The sequence below is a fragment of the Balaenoptera physalus genome (genome assembly GCF_965194825.1).
Source record: "Balaenoptera physalus genome assembly, chromosome: 9".
NCBI lineage: Eukaryota > Metazoa > Chordata > Mammalia > Artiodactyla > Balaenopteridae > Balaenoptera > Balaenoptera physalus.
In genome coordinates, this window is record NC_138888.1 from 100,056,231 (window position 1) to 100,078,278 (window position 22,048).

At 41.2% G+C, this 22,048-nt stretch overlaps 1 pseudogene across 1 annotated transcript; it reads right to left on the reverse strand.

The window, feature by feature from the left end:
* Positions 1–13,201: 13,201 nt before the first annotated feature.
* LOC309666648 (DNA-directed RNA polymerase II subunit RPB11 pseudogene) lies at positions 13,202–21,688 on the reverse strand (annotated as a pseudogene). Its single transcript, XR_014268492.1, has 2 exons — positions 19,339–21,688; positions 13,202–17,131 (listed from the first exon to the last, which is right to left on the reverse strand). The product of XR_014268492.1 is annotated as a DNA-directed RNA polymerase II subunit RPB11 pseudogene (transcript).
* Between the last annotated feature and the right edge of the window lie 360 nt (positions 21,689–22,048).

Here is a 22,048-nt window from a genome sequence, read left to right on the forward strand (position 1 = left end):
TTTTTTCAGTTATATCTAGGAACTGGTTATTCTTAAAAGTCCCCGTAGGCATGTATTTGCGAGTTTTCCCAAAATAATCTATTTTTGTGACAATTATTTTTGGCCTAAACTTGAAACAGTTGGTGCTGTTGCCATTACCAACAAAAAGAATACATAACTCAAGCCGTATCCATTTGACAAATCTGACAAAATGATGGGTCACATTTATGACCCAGGAATCCTCATTTAAGATTCAAAGCTGTGAAGACCAAACCAATTTGAGGCCATAGCCTGGCTACTATGGGGAACTAACAGTAAATTTTATGGGATAGATCTACCTCCAAGAGGAAAGAAAAAGAGTATGGTTCTGAATGGTCATAGTATCATCAAGAGATTTTTAGTTACATAACTGAAAGTTAAAAATAAAAACAAAAACTTAGGCCTGGGTCCCATTCCTAGGTTTTCTGGTATGCGGTGTGCCTGGTCATAAGGAGTTTTAAAGACTCTTCGATGGTTCTAATATACAGCCAAGTATGGGACTCCTGACCTGAGTGCCCTGAAATCTTCCTGCCCAACAGCTGACTTTTCTGGCGTGAACACAAAGGAAATCTGCTTTTTCTAATAGTTGTATTACATACAACTTTATCCTGAGGTACTTGTTCTGCTAGCAAGGAAGAAAGGGTCACTCAAGTTTGGGGATAAACTGCAAGATTCTATAAGGGCTGGAAAGTAAGAAAGTCAATGAAAAGTTTAAGAAATTATGTTTTTCCTTACAAAGAGCACAAAGCATCAACTTGACATGTACACCACTCATATCTAAAAGCTAAAAAATTTAAACTCTACTATTTTAAATTGCAATACCAAAAAGTATGTTCCTGAAATCGAAGTATCAGCTAACAGTCCTGTCCTCAAGAAATAACTCTTAGAATTATCCTCAGCTTTTTGAGAGGTAAATTTTCATTTTCCAATTTATATATTGATATATTTGTATTTAATATAACTGTAATGCACACACATGAAATAAGTTTTGAAATGACCTAGAACTGTTATATTGCATTTTATCATTATCAAATTTTTCAAACATGCATTTATGTCCAAAGAATAACTTTTAAAATGAAACTATCGCCTCGATTTTTTTTTTTTTTTTAATTTGTCTGCGCCAGGTCTTTGTGCGACACGTGTGATCTTCTTTGCCGCATGCGGGATCTTTTAGTTGTGGCATGAGAACTCTTAGTTGCAACATGCATGTGGGATCTAGTTCCCTGACCAGGGATTGAACCCCGGCCCCCTGCATTGGGAGCACAGGTTCTTAACCACTGGACCACCAGGGAAGTCCCCATCACCTAGATTTAACATACATTTTTACTTAATAAACTTTAGCTTTAGAGCAGTTTTAGGTTCACAGCAAATTGAGCAGAAAGTATAGAGTTCCCATAAACCCTTAAAATAAATCTATCAACAAGCCCCACCAGAGTGGTATGTTTGTTACAACCAATGAAACTACACTGATGCATCACTGTCACCCAGTGTCCATATTTCACACTAGAGTTCACTCTTAGCATTGCACATTCTTAAAATATTATTTTGCCATGCCATGCATGCACACGTGCACACACACACACACACACACACAAACATGGCAACCTATTTCCCTCACAATCTTTGTAGAGGTAAACAGCATTTTAAGGTTGATAGGTGTCTTTTCACCCCATGTTTTCAAAATTTACTACATCTGTATATGTGTAGTAATACGTATTATGATTTCTTAAACTTAATAGTTGCCTTTCTCAACTGAATGTATTCAAATTTGGCATAAAGAAAATCATGTGACACACATAATTTTGTAACTTGCTTTTTTTCACCTGACATGTTTTCATGATAAATCCATGCTGATAAATGTAAATCTAGTTTATCAATTTACACTGCCATGCAGTATTCAATTCTCTGACTATATCAAGATTTATTGATTTTTCTGCTGATGGATATTTACATTTTTGTGCTTTTTGCCTTTATAAACAATACTACAAACAATAGTTATTTCTTGTGCATACATATGCTCACATGTCAGAATTTCACTAGGTTATGTATACCTAAAATGGAATTTTAAGGTTTTAAGGTATTCACATCTTCAGTTTTTCTGGGTATAGATAGGCAAATTGTTCTCCAATGTGATTATACCAATTTATGCTCTCATCAACAGTTGGCATTTCTAAACTGTTGGCGTTATTAAACTTTTAATTTTGGTCTTTCTGATAGTTTGAAAAGTGAACCTTGTTTTAAACTGTGTACCTCTACAAGTTAAGCTGGACTTCTTTACACATGATTACTAGCCATTCAGGTGTCTTCTTCCAAGAACTGCCCTGTTAACCTTTGCTTGTTTTTCAGTTGGGTTTCGTATATATATATATATATATATATGTATATATATATATATATATATACACACACACACATATACATATGCATAGTTTTATTGAAGTATAGCTAATTTACAATGTTGTGTTAGTTTCAAGTGTACAGTAAAGTGACTCAGTTATGCATATATATAAATTTCCATCATAGGTTATTACAAGATATAGAATATACTTCCCTGTGCTATACAGCAGGACCTGGTTGTTTACCTATTTTATATATAGTAATGTGTATCTGTTCATCCAAAACTCCTAATTTATCCCTACCGCCCCAGCACCCACCCCCCACTATCCCCTTTGGTACCCATAAAGAAGATGCAGTGTTGTATACACAATGGAATATTACTCAGCCATAGAAAAGAATGAAATAATGTCATTAGCAGCAACATGGATGGACCTAGAGATGATCATACTAAGCAAAGTAAGTCAGACAGAGAAAGACAAATACTATATGATATCACTTATATTTGGAATCTAAAACACAATACAAATGAACTTATTTACAAAACAGAAAGACTCACAAACATTCAGCTGAGCTTTAAATCTTTTTCACATTGATTGTGGGAGTGCAGGACTTTATGTATTTTGGTTACTAATCTTTTGTCTGCTTCAAGTGTTTCAAAATGTCTTTCCTGGTTGATAGCTTGTTTATTACTTGGTTTATGGTATCTTATTCCACAAAAATTTCAACTTTAATATGTCACATATATCAATCTTTTCCTCTACAGTTTCTTCTCTTTGTGGTTGCATCTAGATTTATTTCCATGAGGTAGAAAGGTATTTATTTGGTAAAAATGACTGTAAACATTTTGAAATTCTTAACAAAATGGTTAAATTATTTTCCAAAATCGTTGAAGAGTTAATACATCTATCATCAATGCAAGTGAATAACTGATTTACTATGTTCTTGTGAGGGTTAAATTTATGTGTCAACTTGGCTAGGCCAGGGCACCCAGATGGTTGGCCAAACACATGTGGATGTTACGGGGAAGGTATTTTTTACATGTGATTAACATTTAAATCAGTAGGTTCTCAGTAAGTAGATTATTATCCATAATGTGGGTGGACCTCATCCAGTTACAGGTCTTAAGAAGAAGACGGGCCCCTCCCAAGGAAGAGGAGATTCTCCCAGCAGACGGTCTTCAGTCTCCAGCTGCAACGTCAGCTCTTCCCTAGGTCCCCAGCCTGCCCGCCCACCCTGCAGACTTTGGACTTGACAGCCTCCACCATCACAGTGAACCAGTTCCTTAAAATACATCTTTCTCTATACATACGTCTTATTGGCCTGTGTCTCCCAAGAACTCTGGCTAATGCACTTTTTTACACAAGTTTTATTTTTCATGTAAATAAGAGAGATATATGTCCCAGTGTCATTCACAGTTAATATGAGTTGTCAGGCTTTCTGATTCCAGGCTTCTAATAGGATATTTTTTTTTTTTTTTATTTCAAATGTAGTAGTCTCTCCTTCTGATCCTTTTATCACCATATTTGTCTTTGCCTTGACTTGGTTGGCATTTCATTTGGATGGACATCTTATGATACTATGTCCCTATTCATAGTTTTCATACTTGGAAAGTTTATTTCCACCTATCAAATCTCCTTATATTACTCTGAATTATCTTTTCTTTTCTTTTTTTTTTCCTTTTTAAAATATTGCTCTGAATCATCAAATCATTTGGCATAGGCAATCAATTTGCTGGAGTACATTTATGTTTTCTTATTTTCCAGCAATCGAATGGTGGTGTTTAAATAAAATAGTACCTTATGAAACAAAAAACAATTTCTAATCACTTAATTTAAACTGGTTGAATATTGTTTAAGGAGAAATTTGTACATCAATAAAGACAGTAATACATTTACTTTCAGATTTAGGAAATGTTTCCAAAAAAGTATTTTAAAAAGTGCCTTCTGTAACATTTAGTATACACAAGAAGGTGTACAACAGAATCATTTCCTGATCTATGTAAACTACTCTACTTGAATTTGATGCTTTCTTTAAAATATAGTTTGAAAAGCATAAGGAACTTTCAGTAAACAATCTCAGGGACTGAAAATGGGAAACTTGCCATTGTTTCAGCTTCCACAGTAACCACACCAGCCTTATTCACATTCTACACCAATAGCCAAATGCCATTCAGGAGACAAAATAATTGCTGATAGCAACAGAAATATTTTTAAATTCCCCTCTTCTTTTTACTCACATCTGTTCGGTGTTTGGATGAATTTTCATCTTGTTTTAGAACATGTGCTTAACTGTGTATTAAGTAGCTGGGATCTGTGTGTGTGAATGAGCTGAGAACAGCTGACACAGAGTGAATCACAGGACTGAAACATAATACGGTCCCAGTGACCCACGATGGTCTTTGCCTTGAGGGATCAAGTGTAAGAGAATTCTTTATTAGTTTTCCAAACATAAACAGTCCACATATTTGTGTGCCTTATCATTTTTGAATCATGATGTTATTCTTAGAAATACATGCGGGCATTAAAAATAGGTACTTAATTCCTAAGCACAGGGCTTGATTGTATAAGAGTGAAAACTGCCTTTTGATTTTACTGTTTACAAGAACCAAATTTCCTAGGTGGGAAGAATGTAACAACTGAGAAATAAGCTGCTTTTCACTGTTGTCTTCATGAAGCAGTAACTATAACTGATGCCCAGAAAATCTTATAGTCCTCATAAAACACAAACATTGAAGAGAAAAGAGCTCCTCCATAATTGTAACCCTAAGCAAATTTCTTTCTCTGAAGGAAAGAAACTTCTCTCTCTGAAAATCAGTTTCTCCTTTAAGGACCCTGGTTGGACTCAGTCTCCCTTAGTCTACCTCCCAGGGACAATGTCCTTTGCAGCTCTTAGCAGGGACCCCTCCTGAATCACAAGTTCACACCACCAGCCTGGTGTGTGCCAGCATCTGCTGTCTTTCTCCAGCAGAAAAGTTCTTATGAACTTGAGTGAGGGCATTAGACTCTTAAAGCTACAGAGTGCTGAATACTTTTTAAAGAAATTCCCTATAGAGCGTATCATTTCACAAGGATAGATTCAATTATTTTGTCTTTTCTTTCTTTCTTTTTTTTTTTTTCAGATAAAAAATTGAAGCCAAGGCTGGTTTCTCAACCACAGGTCTCACAGCTCTGGATTGTCCTTGGTACCACTTTCCTTCACCCTCCAAACCCAACCCATAAGCAAGTCTTGCCAGCCTGCCTTCAGAACGTACCCCAAACCCATCCACTTCCGCCACTACCACCCTAGTTCAAGTGGCGACTCTCTCCAGCACAACTGCATCAGCCTCTAATTGGGTGCATCCTCACCTGTGACCACCCAGTGTCCACACAGCAGCCAGAGATCTTTCTAAAGAGTGAGTCAGATCCCCGGTCTCCTCCGTTTACAAATCTTCCAGGGCTTCCCATGACCTTCAAGGTTTTTGGTGACTTGGCCCTGCCTGTGTCTCTTACTTCGTCTTCCTCAACCTTCTCCCTAATTCACGGGACTCTAGCCAAATTGGCTTTCCTTCTGTGCTTCAAACGTGCTAGCTTTTTCCTGGCTCAGGGTCTTTGCTCCTACTGCGGCTTGTTTGGGGCTTTCTCTCCCTGCCCCAGACCTCTCCGTGGTGGCGTCTTCATGAACAGTTACGTCTCAGCTCAAGTAAGACAAAAGCAAAGCAGCTCTTCCACCATCCCTCTATCAGACCGTCCTATTTATCTCTCCCAACACTATACTTGAAATTATTCAATTTATTCATGTATGTGTTTCTCTGATCACTCCCTCTATGTGTTACCGATTGCTGCAGGATAAATGACCCCAAACTTAGCACCTTTAAAACAGTGACAAACATTTATTATCTCACACCGTCTTTGTGAGTTAGGAATTGGGGGATGCCTTCACTGGGTTGTTCCAAGTCTCACGTGAGGTTGCAGTTGGATGTCAGCCAGGCTTCAGTCCTCTGAAGGCCTGACTCAGGCTAGAAAACCTGATTTCAAGGCAGCTGATACACATGATCGGCAAGTTTTTGCTGGCTACCAGGTGGCGGTCCCACTTCCTGTATGGATTTCTCCCTAGGGCTGCTGGGGTGTCCATACAGTATGGCAGCTGGGCTGTCTGAGGGCAAATGATCCGAGAGAGAGCGAGACAGAGACCACAGTGCATCTTAGGACCTAGACTGAGAGGTAACACGCAGTGGTCCGGCAATATCCTATGATTACACAGGTCACCCCTATCCCGCGTGAGAACTGGACAAGGGCATGAATACCAGGAGGCAAAAGTCACTGGGGGCTCATCTGGAGAACGGCTGCCACAACCTGGATGTCACAGACTCTGTCCTGTTCAACAGCATCCCTGTGACTAGGAAAGCACCTGATACCCAACGAATGTCTGATTAGCAGTAGACAAACTGGGGAGCGCAGACTTGGGTCTGAGTTTCTGAGTTTGGGCCCATGTACGTGTGTGTGTGAAAAAAAAAATCCTAACTGGAAGATAAGGTACTGGGTTCCTTCCAACTCTGTCCCTACTTGGTCATGTGACCTTGGATACATCACCTAACCTCCATCATCTTTAACAGCTTTATCTATGAAATAGAAATAATATCTATGCTGACACATTCACGTATTTGTTGTAAACGGTAGGTAACAGAAACAATTCAGCTGGAGTCCAGGAAACCGGCTCTAGATTCAACTCTTGTGGTTTTTTAATTATGTTACATTGGTCCCAACCTCCATTCCCTCTGTGATAGAACAAATAGGTTAAATTACATCATCTATAATGGTCTCCCAACCCTCAGATTCTACAGTTTTTATGGCTAAAGCCACAGTGGCATGTTAATTTGGAGGCACTTTAAGAACAAGTATTGTGTGGGTTAGCTAAGGAACATTATTATTATTGCCAAAAAAGCCAAAGTATAAGCATGCTGTCTCTGAAGAAGTTCTTCTGATGGAGGAGGTAGGGCCGGTTGGCATGGGAATGGCACACACGGTTAGAAAGGGCCTGGGGACCATTGGAGGTGGGATTGGCCATTACTCGCAAACCTGACTTCAATTCTGCAGCTGCTATCACTACTCAGGCCCCGGTTCAGCTGCTAAAACCTTGCCTTTGGCCTCTGTGGTCCCTGACTTGAGGGTCCGGAGGGTTCAAGAAAGTGTGAGGAAAGCTTTTGCACCAGGGCCCAAGAGGGCACCCTTGTACCTTTCTCGAAATGAAGGGGAAAGAGGCATAACTACAGGTCAGCCTTGATACACAGTATTGTGTGTCCTATAAATGCACACTTTTATTCGAAATTCCCTGCATATACTCGCAAATGTCCGCCAAGAACAAACTTGCCCCTTAAAATTGTAAGGCATTTTCTAGCAGCCACCAAATCACTAAATGCTAAGACTCCTAGGCCAAGAGAAATGGGAACATATTGTATATGTATAACTGATTCACTTTGTTATAAAGCAGAAGCTAACACACCATTGTAAGGCAATTATACTTCAATAAAGATGTTAAAAAAAAAAAAAAAAAAAAAAAAAAAAGGAAGGAAAAAAAAAAAAAAAAAAAAGACTCCTAGGCCACAGAATTTCATGGAAGTCCTCATTGCTTTTGTTTTTAAATTGTTGACCAGAAGTCAGCGGGAAGCGAGGCAGTAACACCGACCATATTTGCACTGCAGTCATGTTTGTTTCCTCAATACCATTTTGAAAACTAAGACTTGTAGGTTTTATTAAAGAGAACAATTTGTTGATTTGGCATGGAGATACGTTTAACTTTTTGATCTGTCACTGATTGCTTTTCTTACCAAAAACAGTTTCAATTTGGAGCATTCATAACCCGTTCAATCCTCATAGTAGACAATACAATTACCAGCCTGTGTGTTTGTGTGTGTGTGTGTGTGTGTGTGCTTGTATGTATGCATGTGTATATACACATTGGTTTTGGTTTATATTGTGACAGAAACAGAAATGCCTGAAGGAATTTTAATGTTTGTATCTTATAAGAATACCCCATTTCCCATGCTTCTAAGAACTCAGAAACGTCTTTCATTTGTGTTTAGAATAAAATCTGGGATGTAAAATTCTGAAGGCTGTTGTAACTGATATGGCTGAACAAACATCTGTAGGGCAAGACCAAGTGTCATTGATTTGGTTGTAGAACTGAACCATTTAAAGTCAAGTATGAAGGTCTTAGTGGCTTATTTGCCAGCATTCTTACCAGCTAGTCAGTTTGTAATAAGCTTAACACGTCCAAGCACATTAGCACAGCTCTGAGCCTAGGACCCGAAAGAAAACATTGGGATTCAAAGCCGTACGAAACAATGCTACCAATTGCACCGCATTACATGGCCTAAGTGTTTGATGCTTAATCCCTCAAAGCCACCTTGAACCACACACTGCAGCCATCAAGAGTGTAGAATGAAAAAAATCCGAGGGATTAAGGAGTCTTTGCCATGAGAGGGAAACACATTTTCTCAGCTGTTCTGGTTTCAGTGAAGAGGGATTTTCCCTAAACCCTCCGGCCCTCTTCCCTTTCCTTTACTCCTTTTTCCCCCGGGGGGAAGGAGAGTAATTTATCAGGTTGGGAATTTAAAATAAATTTGGCATGCAGAGCTCAGTCCCACAGACTATGGGAGAGAGGTCCCTTGATCCTTCCATCCTACCTGGCGGGCCTCACAGCTGGGAGACCCTCCTGACTCCAGCATTGCAAAGAGGGTGGGTAAGTCTCTCTGAGGGGCAGTTAATGGGACCATTTATCTCTCATAAAGTACAACCTTTAACTTCGCCAATATTTGGGGTTTCCACCTGTCAATCTTTACCTTCCTTCCCAAGATCCCAACAATTTCTAACAAACCACTGAATAACCTAATTAACAGAAATGTCCTGGCAAGTTTCCACGCACTTTCACATCCCTTACACCAAGCCCATACTTGCCACTGTGTACCAGATTTGAAATGTACGTGCTACAAAAGTACTTAAGGTTAAGACCAAAAAATGGCCCTGACACCACATTAAGTGGAAGGAGTAATGGAAAAGTTTTTATATTTTAAACATTGCAATAAGTTCTATGGAGGTCAATTTTTGTGCATATTCATGAGTATTTCTATTGGCTTTTTTTTAATTTGTATTTTTATTTATTTTTTTAACCTTACATCTAAATTCTTATCTATTGGCTTTATAAAAGATTTTTTTATGTTTTAATTAGCTCTCTCCCTATCAACCATGGTAACTTTGCTATAAAATATTTAGCTCTTTTCTATAATTACTTGATTTTAGGCTGTTAAATGGAACCTTAGAAAAGAGGAGATAATTGTATTTAGCCCAAGAACCAATTCAGGGGGAAAAAGTATCTATAGACAGCCAAATGCTTGTTTTATGATCAGCGAAGGCATTATCAGAGCTATGCATGACTTGTTTTATCCAGTCTCCATGGAAGGAGGGAGCCTGGCAGTCTTCCTTCCCCGTCTGTGCTTCTTTCACTTCTTCGCCCCTCGCTTTGAAATCATGGTCAAAGTTCCACTTCCCCAGTGACGGCCACTGTCGGCCACTCCCCACGCCGTGCATTGGGCAGAAGTCAGCCCAGGTTACTCATATCTCTGAGAGTTTCCTCAATTCAAGCACACACGCAAGTCCGCAACAATGCCACAGTGTGACCGGGATCCTTCTGTCTTCTGTCCCTGTGATTAGACTGCTACCTTCACCTTGAAGCTCGGAGAATCCCATACACCTCGTTGAGGGTGGATACTCCTGGTATGATCTTGAAACTACAGAAATCCCTTATTTTCTGCTACAGAAAAATGTTATGTCACTAGCCATTTAAGCGTTTCTATGAAGGTCCAAATTTATTAATAAGTTTGCATTTTTAGCCTATACGCTGTCCACAGGCTAGTTAGAAGTGTGCAATCTTTTTTGGTACCTATACGTCTTGAATCCCTCTGTGTGTGTGTGTGTGTGTGTGTGTGTGTGTGTGTGTGTGTGTGTGTGTAAGGATGCTCTAATTCATGCTTAGCTTAAGTTCCTATATCAGAGACTGTTCAGCTTCTCCCATAACCCACCTGGGCGTCTGGTCCCCTCGTCACCCACCTGAGCGTCGGCTCCCCCCTTCACCCACCTGGGCGTCTAAATGTACTTTCTCAGGCTTTACTTGAGAATCACGAGACATCATTTGCTTTCAAAGCACTCCTGGTTTTGAGATCCTCAGATAACAACAGCTCTCTTGTCCTACGTTTTCAGGATATAACAAGGAAGGGCGATCTACTACTTTGTTAAATAGGCTTCCTCTGAAACTACTTGAGCATTCTGAAATTACAGCAGAGGAAAGCCTTATCATGACTTGCTTCACAGGGGAATGAGCCGGATGTGGCAGGACCCAGCATGAACGGAACGGAGGGGAAATGGACAAACGAAAGACGCTCTCTGGATTCAGCAGGGAAAGTCGAAAGGAGGTGATGGAGACCCTTTGTCAGCATTAAACGACTTAATTTACTTGGACTCTAAGGAAAAGCACAAAAGCAGTTCTCCATTTGGTTCACCATGCCAAGATTTTCATTTCCTTCATGATTATTATTTGTTATGAAAGGAGTATTAAAACAACATTATAGGAATTCCTAAACATGAAGAACCCTGTTTCCCATTATCCGCACATACTGGCACTCCATCCGTTCTCTTCCACCCTCAGACCAGATCCAGTGCCCGTTTAAAGCTCTCTGCTTTTGCTTTCACAGATTTAGCCCAGCAGAGCTTAGATGCTTTACCCTCTATCGTATGCCCAGCATCTAGTGTAGAGTATGGCACATAGTAGGTATTCACTACATGTTTTTGAATAAAAAATGGATGAATGAATAAATATTCCTCTTAATTATTCATCCTTGAAATCTTCACGTCTTCCTGTCTCCCCAGTTTACAGCTACAAACGACACCATTTAAACCATTAAACTGATTTTCGTTCTCTCTAAACCTCCACCTGCTCATGCAGGAGATCCCGGGCCCTAAAAATTTCCCCCTAAATATTTAGATTCCCAAGATTCTCCCTGGGCCATGCTGGTCCAAAGGGCAGTTCTCCGTCGATCATACCAGCCCCAAGGCTCTTAATGCCACCCGGATGGAGAGCAATAGCCTTCTCCGCCCTCTCCCGCCTCCCCTCTTTGCCCACAACAAGACCACTCGGGCTCTGCAAAGCACAAAGGTCAAGGGGCACACAGCCCACCTCCTCCCCACTGTAAACTCGCGCTGGCAGAGACCAGTCAACTGATGAGGCAAACAGTAAGAGTCAATCAGTGCAAACAGATTCTAAAAGGCAAGTGTTGTCTTCTTCCCCTGCAGCTTTTACACCCTCTGTGTTTAGGAAATCAGTTCACCCAGCAGGCTGGTCTTGAGAGGGACATGACATGTTGGAGGTTTTTGTTGTCCTTTTTTCCTATCGCTGTATTTAACCATAAACTGTGAGATTTTCTTTTTCGGTCCCTTCTTATCTCCAGAAGATCCCGTAGCTTCCTGGTCCCTTTCAGATATTAGAAGAGTATCATTCAATCCTTCTCATTTTAAGTTCTGCTCTCATATTTTCCCTTCCCCGAAGTTCAGCCTTGACCTTTAACCTGTGTGATCTCCGGTTCCTAAGAGGCATGGTCCGCCCTTTTCCTCGTCCCATCCTCTTCCTATGAGCTGTCATGTAGGAAGAAGAAATAGAAAAGTGGTAGGTGTCTGGCACAGCTGGCTGCCTGTTGATGGGAGAAGATAACCATCCACTGGACTCCTTGGGGTCTCCACCAATACGATGGCCTCTGAGTAGAGGTTGTGTGTGATTTTTCAGGGGCTCTGTTCAGCTTCTCCTTGACTGAGGATCCCTTCAGGGAGGGGCAACCACACCCAAGGACCGCTGTCTCCAAACACCTCTCGGAGCGGGGCACCCTCTCCCCGAGATGCCTCTCAGGGGCATCCTCTCATCCTCTTCAGACTGCTGCCTGAAGACCTACGTATCTTCTCTGACTATACACACATCCTTGTAGAGCCTCAGGGTCCTTTGTGGGTCCTCTGATGGATCGGGAGCCTGTCTCCATTTTCTTCCCGCGTATCCAAAACCAGGGTTGCCACACGCTGCGTGATTCAGCTGCCCTGGTGGGACTTTTGCCTGATGAAACCACAGGTGAGAAGTAGCCCTAGTCTCCATGCTCACATCTGGCCCCCTAACTTTGGAGAACACACATCAACATCTCCTAAGATCCCCCTCACCTTCTGTCCCAGGGGTCATGCCAGGATGGCGCTGGCAGATTTGCAGCTCAATAAGCGTTTAGACGAGAATGAGGTGCCTGGGGTCCCCTTCTTGCAGTTCAACCTCTGTTCCTCTGCCCTTCTTGAAAGGAGAACTCGCTGTCTGTGAAAATGCTGCTTCCCCTCTCATGTCTCTGGGAGACCATGACCCAGAGGGAGATACAGGCATGTAGGTGGGATTTATGGGACTCGATCTGACCCCTTTCCACCGACCTCAGTGGAAAGACAGTGGAGGTCATGTGTCACCTCCAGGTCTCAGCTCACAGACTTACTAGAGAATGGACTTGAGAACACAGGGAGGGGAAGGGTAAGCTGGGACAAAGTGTGAGAGTGTCATGGACATATATACACTACCAAATGTAAAACTGATAGCTAGTGGGAAGCAGCCTCATAGCACAGGGAGATCAGCTCAGTGCTTTGTGACCACCTAGAGGGGTGGGATAGGGAGGGTGGGGGGGAGACGCAAGAGGGAGGGGATATGGGGATATATGTATACGTATAGCTGATTCACTTTGTTATACAGCAGAAACTAACACACCACTGTAAAGCAATTATTCTCCAATAAAGATGTAAAAAAAAAAAAAAAAAAGATGCTGATGGCTTCTTGCTTTCTCTTCCTCATTCTGTCAGTTCAATGCAGAGGACTGTTATGCCCGGAGAGACGGTCAGAACACAGCATGCAAGGAGCTTTGGCTCCTAAACATCTGCACAGAGGAAAGCCACCCTCCGACCAACAGCACTCACATAGATTTCGTGTGTGATACCGACCCCACATCCTGTTACAGTACCCCAAACCACCCAGCCTAACATCGAATGTGTCTGTGGGAGAAGGCAAAGAATTTTGAGGTGTTCACTGGAGCTGACACGGCCAGTTCTGCCACCTGTAAATGAGGTCTAGCGATACCTTGATCCCATTGTTGAGGATTTTCTTTAAAATATGGACCACGAACTGGCTTCCTTTTACTCAGCTTTGAGCCCTAATCTTCATCATCATCGTGGTCATTATCACCATCCTCATAGCCGAACTTTATGGGCCAGAACCTGTGCTGATTCTCTTATAGGTATTAGCTCATTTAATCCTCACAGCTACCACATTTCACAGATGAAGAAATTAAAGCACAAAGTTTATGGAATCCACTGCAGGTTATATACCAGGAGGTGAGGCAAGCAGGATGCAAACCCAGGCTCTCTTGCTCTAAAGCCCAAGGTTTTAATAAATGAAGTACGCAGCCTCCAATTTCAAAGTGCTGTCCCTGGTTCCAGGACGTTGAGAAGAGTCTATTCAACATCTTCTTCTATGCACATTATATGTGCTTATATGACTCCTGTTTCCCCAGACCTCACGGAGAGAATATACTCCCTGAAGATGCAGTGGAGAGATGAATTTTGTCCCATTTAGTTCAGGGGCCATGTGCTTTCCAACAGCCATCATACTCCTCTCTCTCCGCTAATCCCATCTGCGCTGGCCACAGCTGGAGTCCCTGTGATGGGTGTGATTCTGGCCTCACTTCCACACAAACCATTGCTGCTCTGAATAGGAAAAATGGTCCTCCTCCTGACATCATTAAAACTCCCAACACAGAACAGGAAATTTTTACCTTCTTTATATCACACCCCTACACACACACACAAACACACACACACATGCACACACACACATTGTTCAGTTCATTCTTTGACTCATTTTAGTTTTCAGTTTTACTCCAAATTTGGCGCAAGTGCTTGGGAATGGGAGAAAAAAGCTATAGAAGAAGTTGTGTTTGAAGAAAACACCAAATGGTAGTTGTTAAATATTGTGCTCAAAATAGAGCCCACCATCACCCCAGCCCTTGCCCTCCCACCCCCATCCCCTCCTTCCCAAATTTTCATCAGGGTCTCTACACAAAGCTTGTGTATCATGACTCCCATGTTTGTCTGGTAAACTTCCCAATGGCAACTGCAACCCCTCCACCCCCCCTTCTCCATATTTAGTGTGAGGCTCGGGGATTGGGATCAACCATAAAGACCTTGTGTTCAACTATTTCCTCTCTGGGAAAGCTGTTCAAGTTCTCGTGGAAATGAAGTCCTCAGCGGCACCCACCTTTGAAAGTCCATCCAAACATGAAGAATATTCATTAATCAACCTTAATTCAGAACAGCTATACCACTGAATTCCCTACTCAGGGGCCAAGGGTGGGATTTTTAACCTTAAAGGAAACACCATGTTCTGCTCTTTCTCGTAGCATTATTTCATGCTAATCTTCTATGCTCCAACCTTGTCTTTCTAGTTTTTATTTTAATAGTTGCATGAGATTACATTACACAAATAAAAAAATAATTTATATAACTATTCTTTAGTTGATGAACATTTAGGATTTATTTATGTCCAGCTTCAGCTTATTTTCACTAAGGAAAAATTACTACCATGGTATCTTCATAAAGACAAATTATTGAAATATAATTAATCCTAGCTCTCTAGAAAAAAAAAAACTATCTCTATGAAGTAATGATTTCCTGCAGGATCTCAGAGTATCAGCTAACAGCTTCCAGGCACTATCACCAAGTCTGTAAAACTAGGTGTGCTATGTTAAAAGTTACCTACTTGTTAATAATGAACTTATTAACAAGAATTTTCCAAGCTTTGTTCACTTGGAAATTCAGGACCCATGAAAAATCCAAGTGTGGAAATTGCTTAATAATCCAAGTATTCATAGAATTTCACAATGGTTTTTGATGTTGGATTATTAACCTTGACTTTGAGAGAGAGAAGTTCGATGATGGCTTTCCCGCTCTACTGCTATCACCACCTAAGGCTGTTGACCTTCTCCCCTACCCCACTGCTGAGGTTTTGGGGTTGAATGACCAGGTAAGGCATTCAAAGGCACAAGGCCCCTGGGTCCAAGGCTGGAGCCTGAAAGGAGAAGCTGAATCGTCCATGGATCACAGTTTGGGAACGGTGCTCCATGGGTCCAAAAGTGACAGTGCGGAAAACAAGGCTGAGGACCACGCCCCAGGAGAGAGAGGGAGAAAGCAGAAGAACGTGGAACCATGAAACGGGGTAAGAATTCCAAAGAATGGGGCGCTAGTCAGGACAGGACATTCAGAACCGGTATGAGAAGTTGATTGATTGATTGCTTTTTATCGGTGACTTTTTTTTTTTTTAATTTATTTTTGGCTGTGTTGGGTCTTCGTTTCTGTGCGAGGGCTTTCTCCAGTTGCGGCAAGCGGGGGCCACTCTTCATCGCGGTGTGCGGGCCTCTCACCATCGCGGCCTCTCTTGCTGCGGAGCACAGGTTCCAGACACGCAGGCTCAGTAGTTGTGGCTCACGGGCCTAGTTGCTCCGTGGCATGTGGGATCTTCCCAGACCAGGGCTCGAACCCGTGTCCCCTGCATTGGCAGGCAGATTCTCAACCACTGCGCCACCAGGGCAGCCCCTCGGTGACTATTTTTATTAAACTCCACTATGTAAGAGAAGCCTGGAGAGAGCTGTCTGGGGGCCCCATTAGGTGTCCCTACGCTGAGGCAAGCAGGCCCGGCAGCTGAGGCTTCTAGAGCAGAGACTCCTAGAAGCACATGGGCTTTCGGTTTCCCTCTGCTTGAGACGCTGCCTGGCAGCCGCAGGTTCCCAGTTTTTGTCCAGATGAGTTTGCTCCTGCCACGCTCTCAGACAGAAGTCTGGGTCTCCGGGCCAGACCGCTTTGAAGTGAGGCCCCCGAGTGGCTTCGGAACAGGTCCTTTACCTCTGCTGAACTGACGGTCCATTGCTGTGAAGTCACCTCTGCCTCCGCCCGCAGCTGGGTCTTTTCCTGCCACACTTTATTAGGAAGGTGAAACAGACTCTATGTACAGGACACATCGGTGTCGGGGGTGCGGGGCTCGCTGGAGTTTCTACAAGGAGGCCCACGGCTGGAAGAAGGGCTCCTGTCCAGCTGGTGCCTGGAGAAGGGCCAGGTGCAGCCCCCTACTCAATTCCTCCTTGCTTGTCTTTGATGGCCAGCCGGGCGCACTCTTCCAGCAGGGCGAGCTCACGGAGGAGGTCTGCGACGGCATGGGCGAAGGCTGGCATCCAGTGTGGTCAGCACACGGATGAGGGTCTTGTGCTGCAAGGCATGGGGGACTTTGTAGCCAGCAAACAGCACCTGGGGGGCCTTCAGCAGCTGCGATCTGACGATGTTTCCTAGCGCGTGGTCTTCCTTGTTGGAGGTGAACAAACAGGCATCGGGTGCCTTGATCTTCTTCTCGCCCTTGAAGAGCGAGAACAGCTCGAAGGCGGGAGAGGCGTTCATCTCAGCATCGCAGCAGCCTCGGAAGCCGCAGCTGCCGCCGCCGCCACGAGAACTAGACTTGAAGTGGACGCAGCATCTTAATCAGGACCGTGGCCTGGCGCTCGGTTAACAAGTGTAATTACAGGTGAGTGCTGATCTATTTACGTAACAACCTGAAAGTGATATGAGATCTCCAGAGTGCTTCCAAATGATCCAAAATAGTTCATCCGATCGAGGATGCTAGTTGTGTAAGATGTGTCTGAACGCTTTAAAGGAACTTTTAATATGAGCAAAACGTAAGGGTTAAATATAAAAACAAAAACAAAAGAATATGCAGAAGACTCTTTGTACAGTTTTGGTCAAGGGAGAGACCTTAAGATAGGTAGGAGACTTAGAAAGAAACGCAGTTATATTTAACTGCCTTTGAATATATATATTTTATATATACATATATATGTATGTAAAACATATATAACATAAGTATGTATATGTATGTATAAAACATAAATGTAAATATGTTTTATATGTTTTATAAATATGTATATGTATGTATAAAACATAAATGTAAATATGTTTTATATGTAAAACATATATAACTAAATATGTATATGTATGTATAAAACATATATATGTATGTAAAACATATATATATGTTTTAAATATATATATATTTTATAATATAGAGAGAATGTATATATACATTCTCTCTATATTATATAGAGAGACTATATATGTTCTATAGTCCCTAAAGAACACTATCTGTATTGTTGTTTTAGTTGGCTTGGGCTAGACCACAAGGACCAGATACTGACCCGCAAATCTCAGTAGTGTAACCCAGTAAAGGCTTCCTTTTCATTCACATCCAGTCTGATGCCATCGGGAAGCTTCCCCCGCCTGTACCATCAGCAGCACCAGACTCCCCGGCCACTGCAGCAGGGAAGGGATGAGGCCATGGGCAGCCTTGGCCCAAAGCCAGCCCTGTGCCTTCTGCCAGAGTGGTCGTCTAGGCAAACTGAAGGCTACTGCGTAAGGCAACTTACCCAGCTGGTTAATAGCAATTCTCATTTTCTAAAACACATAAGGGCATATAACTCTATTTTGCTTTTCTTTTCTTCTTCATTTTATTGAAGTAGAGTTGATTTACAATGTCAAGTTAGTTTCAGGTGTACAGCACAGCGATTCAGTTATATATGTTCACATATATATGTACACACACATATATATGTATATATTCTTTTTCAGATTCTTATCCTTTATAGGCTATTACAAAATATTGAGTATAGTTCCCTGTGCTATACAGTAGGTCCTTGTTACTTATCTATTTTATATATATAGTAGTGTGTATGTGTTAATCCCAGCCTCTTAATTTATCCCTCCCCCCCTTCCCCTTTGGTAACCATAAGTTTGTTTGCTATATCTGTGGGTCTGTTTCTATTTTTATATAAGTTCACTTGTATCATTTTTGTGTGTTTGTGGATTCCACATATAAGTGATATCACGTGATATTTGTCTTTCTCTGTAAGGACATATAACATTAATAGTGAATACGATTTCACTCTACCCTACACACAGTTCTGAAAGATACTTTGCTAAAATGTTTTAAGCCCAGACAGCTAGCATTAATGTTATTAGTAAGTATTATTCACCAGAAATCGCTTGAAGTCTATTATATTTATTCAATCAGTTCACACCCCCCGCAGCTGGGTAGCCAGCATACTTCACTATAGTTGGAGGATGTTACTTGTTTGTTTGTTTGGCTTATGTGATGAGTTAAAATTTTCATCTGATTTTTGTGTAGTTGGCACTTCTGATTCACTAGTGAGGAAGAAAATCTTTATAGTTTATTTTCTTTGTTTTTTTTTTCATTTATAACTTGCTTTTTCTTTTAGCAGTCATTCGTATATTAGGAAGAGCAACATGTTATGTCTTCTGATAGTATTCTAATTGCATATATTTTTCCCAGTTCACTGTTTTGCATAAGATATGTATTAAATACATGCATACATGCACATATATGTGTGTGTGTATATATATATATATATATATATATATATATATATATATATTTGTATTTCTATAGAGAGACAGGTTAAATATAACTGTGTTTTCTAAGTTTCCTACCTACTACCTTAAAATCTTCCCCTTGACCAAAACTTTACAGATATTCTTCTACATACTATTTATCTTTTTTTTTTAGTTTTTATATTTTAGTCATATTAAAATTTCATGTAAAGACAGAGTCAAGGAGGACCCTCTAGAAGCCAGTCACCCTTTTAATTTCCAGGATTTTCACCCACATCTTCATGTCACTCCTTGCCCCCAGGTCATTTCTTTCATATCAAAATACATCTTCTAAGTGTTTCCATTAGTATATTTGTAAATAGCAAACCACTTTTCTCTTATAATAGTCCAGAGAAATTTTTCTTGACTTTCCTCAAATAAATTAAAAAATTTTAATTCAACAAGCACTTACTGTCTACTGTTGTCTTCTCTGTGTCCAGTGCTGGGGAAACATTGCCAGAGACACAAAAAGGGGTTTATGTGACGCAATGATTTCCTGCAGGCCCTTCCAAACTCATCAGATGAGATGTGACACCTGAAACCAAGACTCCACAGAGTTTACAGAGTTAAGCTTTATATTAAGGGGCCAATTTTTCATCCTCTAATCATCATTTGGAATTCGGTGGTGGGAAGGGTAATGGCAAAAGAATGTCGTATGGGGGAAGGGATTGTCTTTTCTGTCCTCTTGCAGGAAAAATAAAATAAAATCTAATTTTCACTTCCTTTTTTTTTCAGTCTGTATGTGGTTTAGAGGAAGGAAGTGTTTAGGGGCGAAATCAGTTTCCTAAAGTTTTTAGAACCAAAACACTTAGGAGACTGGCTTTTTCTTTTGCTAAAACAACAACTGCAAACGGATATTTATATAAAGAGTTCGGTCAAACCTAACAACTTAAGAGCTTATTTTTAGATTTCTGCTTGGCCAAGGGGGAAACATGATAAATTAACCTTATGTTCTTAAATGGGCAAGCAGTTGAACTCAAAATATTTGAGCAATCTGACAGAAGTCACCAAAGAACACAGCTTCCTTAGGCATTGTTAGAAATCCCCAAACAATGACCCTATTACCACTGCTTTCTTTTTCTTCCTTTTTTTTAAAACTTACTTTCAGTTTTAGTACTCAGGATCTTTTTAATAGTTTTGAAGATACCAAAACAAAAGGAATAAAGATTATGTAAACATAGAGATGTAAATAGAAAGTCCAGTAACTCTGGCTGTGCAGGCACAGGGCTATGCTCTCCACTATGGAGGGCACCAGCCACGCATGGCTCCCAACCACGTGAAAGGTCCTAATGGAGCCGTGCAGAAGTGATAACTCCTGAAGTATGAAAAGAAGACAATTTTCTGTGATTACATATTGAATGGTAACATCTTAAAGATGATTGGTTAACTTAAATATATGATTAACATTAACTGTACCTTTGGGGGAGGGAAGGATTGGGAGTTTGGGATTAGCAGATGCAAACATATAGAATGGATAAACAATAAGGTCCTACTATAGAGCACAGGGAACTATATTCAATATCCTGTGATAAACCATAATGGAAAAGAATATGAAAAAGAAGGTATATATACTGAATCACTTTGCTGTACAGCAGAAATTAACACAGCGGGACTTCCCTGGTGGCGCAGTGGTTAAAAATCCGCCTGCCAATGCAGGGGACACCAGTTCAAGCCCTGGCCCGGGAAGATCCCACATGCCACAGAGCAACTAAGCCCGTGCACCACAACTACTGAACCTGCGCTCTAGAGCCCATGAGCCACAACAACTGAGCCCACGTGCCACAACTACTGAAGCCCGCATGCCTAGAGCCCATGCTCCACAACAGGAGAAGCCACTGCAATGAGAAGCCCATGCACCGCAACAAAGAGTAGCCCCCTCTCGCCACAACTAGAGAAAACCTGCACACAACGATGAAGATCCAACACAGCCAAAAATAAATTAATTAATTAAAAAGAAGAAATTAACACAGCATTGCAAATCAACTATACTTCAATAAAATAAATTTTAAAAATTAATTGCACCTGCTTCCTTTTTTTTTTGAAATGTGACCAACAGAACATTTTAATTGCATATGTGACTCAAATTCTTTCTACTGTGTAGCCATGTAGTAGGACAGTGGAATTAAGAGCGGGGCTCTGAAGTAAACCTACCTGGATTTAAACCAGACCACAGATGCCCCAGCCGTATGACCTAGGTCAAGTTAGGTGGGCAATCTGTGCAAGTTGTCTGTTATGTAAATTGTGAATGATAAAATATTCCATCTCTCATAGGGCTGAGTGAGGATTAACTGATCAGAGCCTGGTGCAAAGCAAGAGCTCACTAAAGCTCGGTTCTGTTATTCTTACTTCAGAATCCAGAAGAGTGAGAGAGATTTTTCTGCATGAAGAAACTCTCAAAAGGAATGGAAAAAATAAGTTAAAATCAGGAATTTGCTGAAGTGATGCTTCCCCTCTCCCCCTTCCCCATCTTCCTGCACAGCCAGTTTATTGTACTGAGAAGAAATCAAACCATCCTTCTAAAAATGGCGCATATTCAGGATTTGTAGATTCTCTAATTAGGTATGTTTGACCCTCCATAGCTTGACCCAGTTCTCTGAGGAGGCCAAAGCAATTACACAAAACTGCAGATGTTTCCTTTCTATGGGCACATCTCATATACATATATACATGGATCTGACTTTAAAAAATTAAGAGCATGTATCTGATGCCCCTGAAATCATGGGTCGTAGCCTGAAAACAGCAGTAATAGGTACTTCTGTTGAGCTCTTGCTACGTGTTTAACATCACCCCTCAGGGCTTTGCATGTTTTTTTTTCATTTATATTTACACCACAGCTCACTGAAGTGGGTATTATTATTTTCTCCATCTTATGGTGAACAGGTATCTCAAAAAGGTCAAGTAATTGCCCGAAGTCACATAGTCAGTGGTGGGCAAGGATTGATTCTCACCCAGGTCTACCCGTGGACAGATATTTCCAGGGGGTCTTTTTATTTCTCAGACAACTGTCAATAGGTCTGCGTAGCACAAATCACAGCCCTGTGAAGAAAAAGAAACGCCCTCAATCTATAGCAAAAATATCAGATTAGTGGAAAATGGTATACTTATTAGAGTCATCACATTGT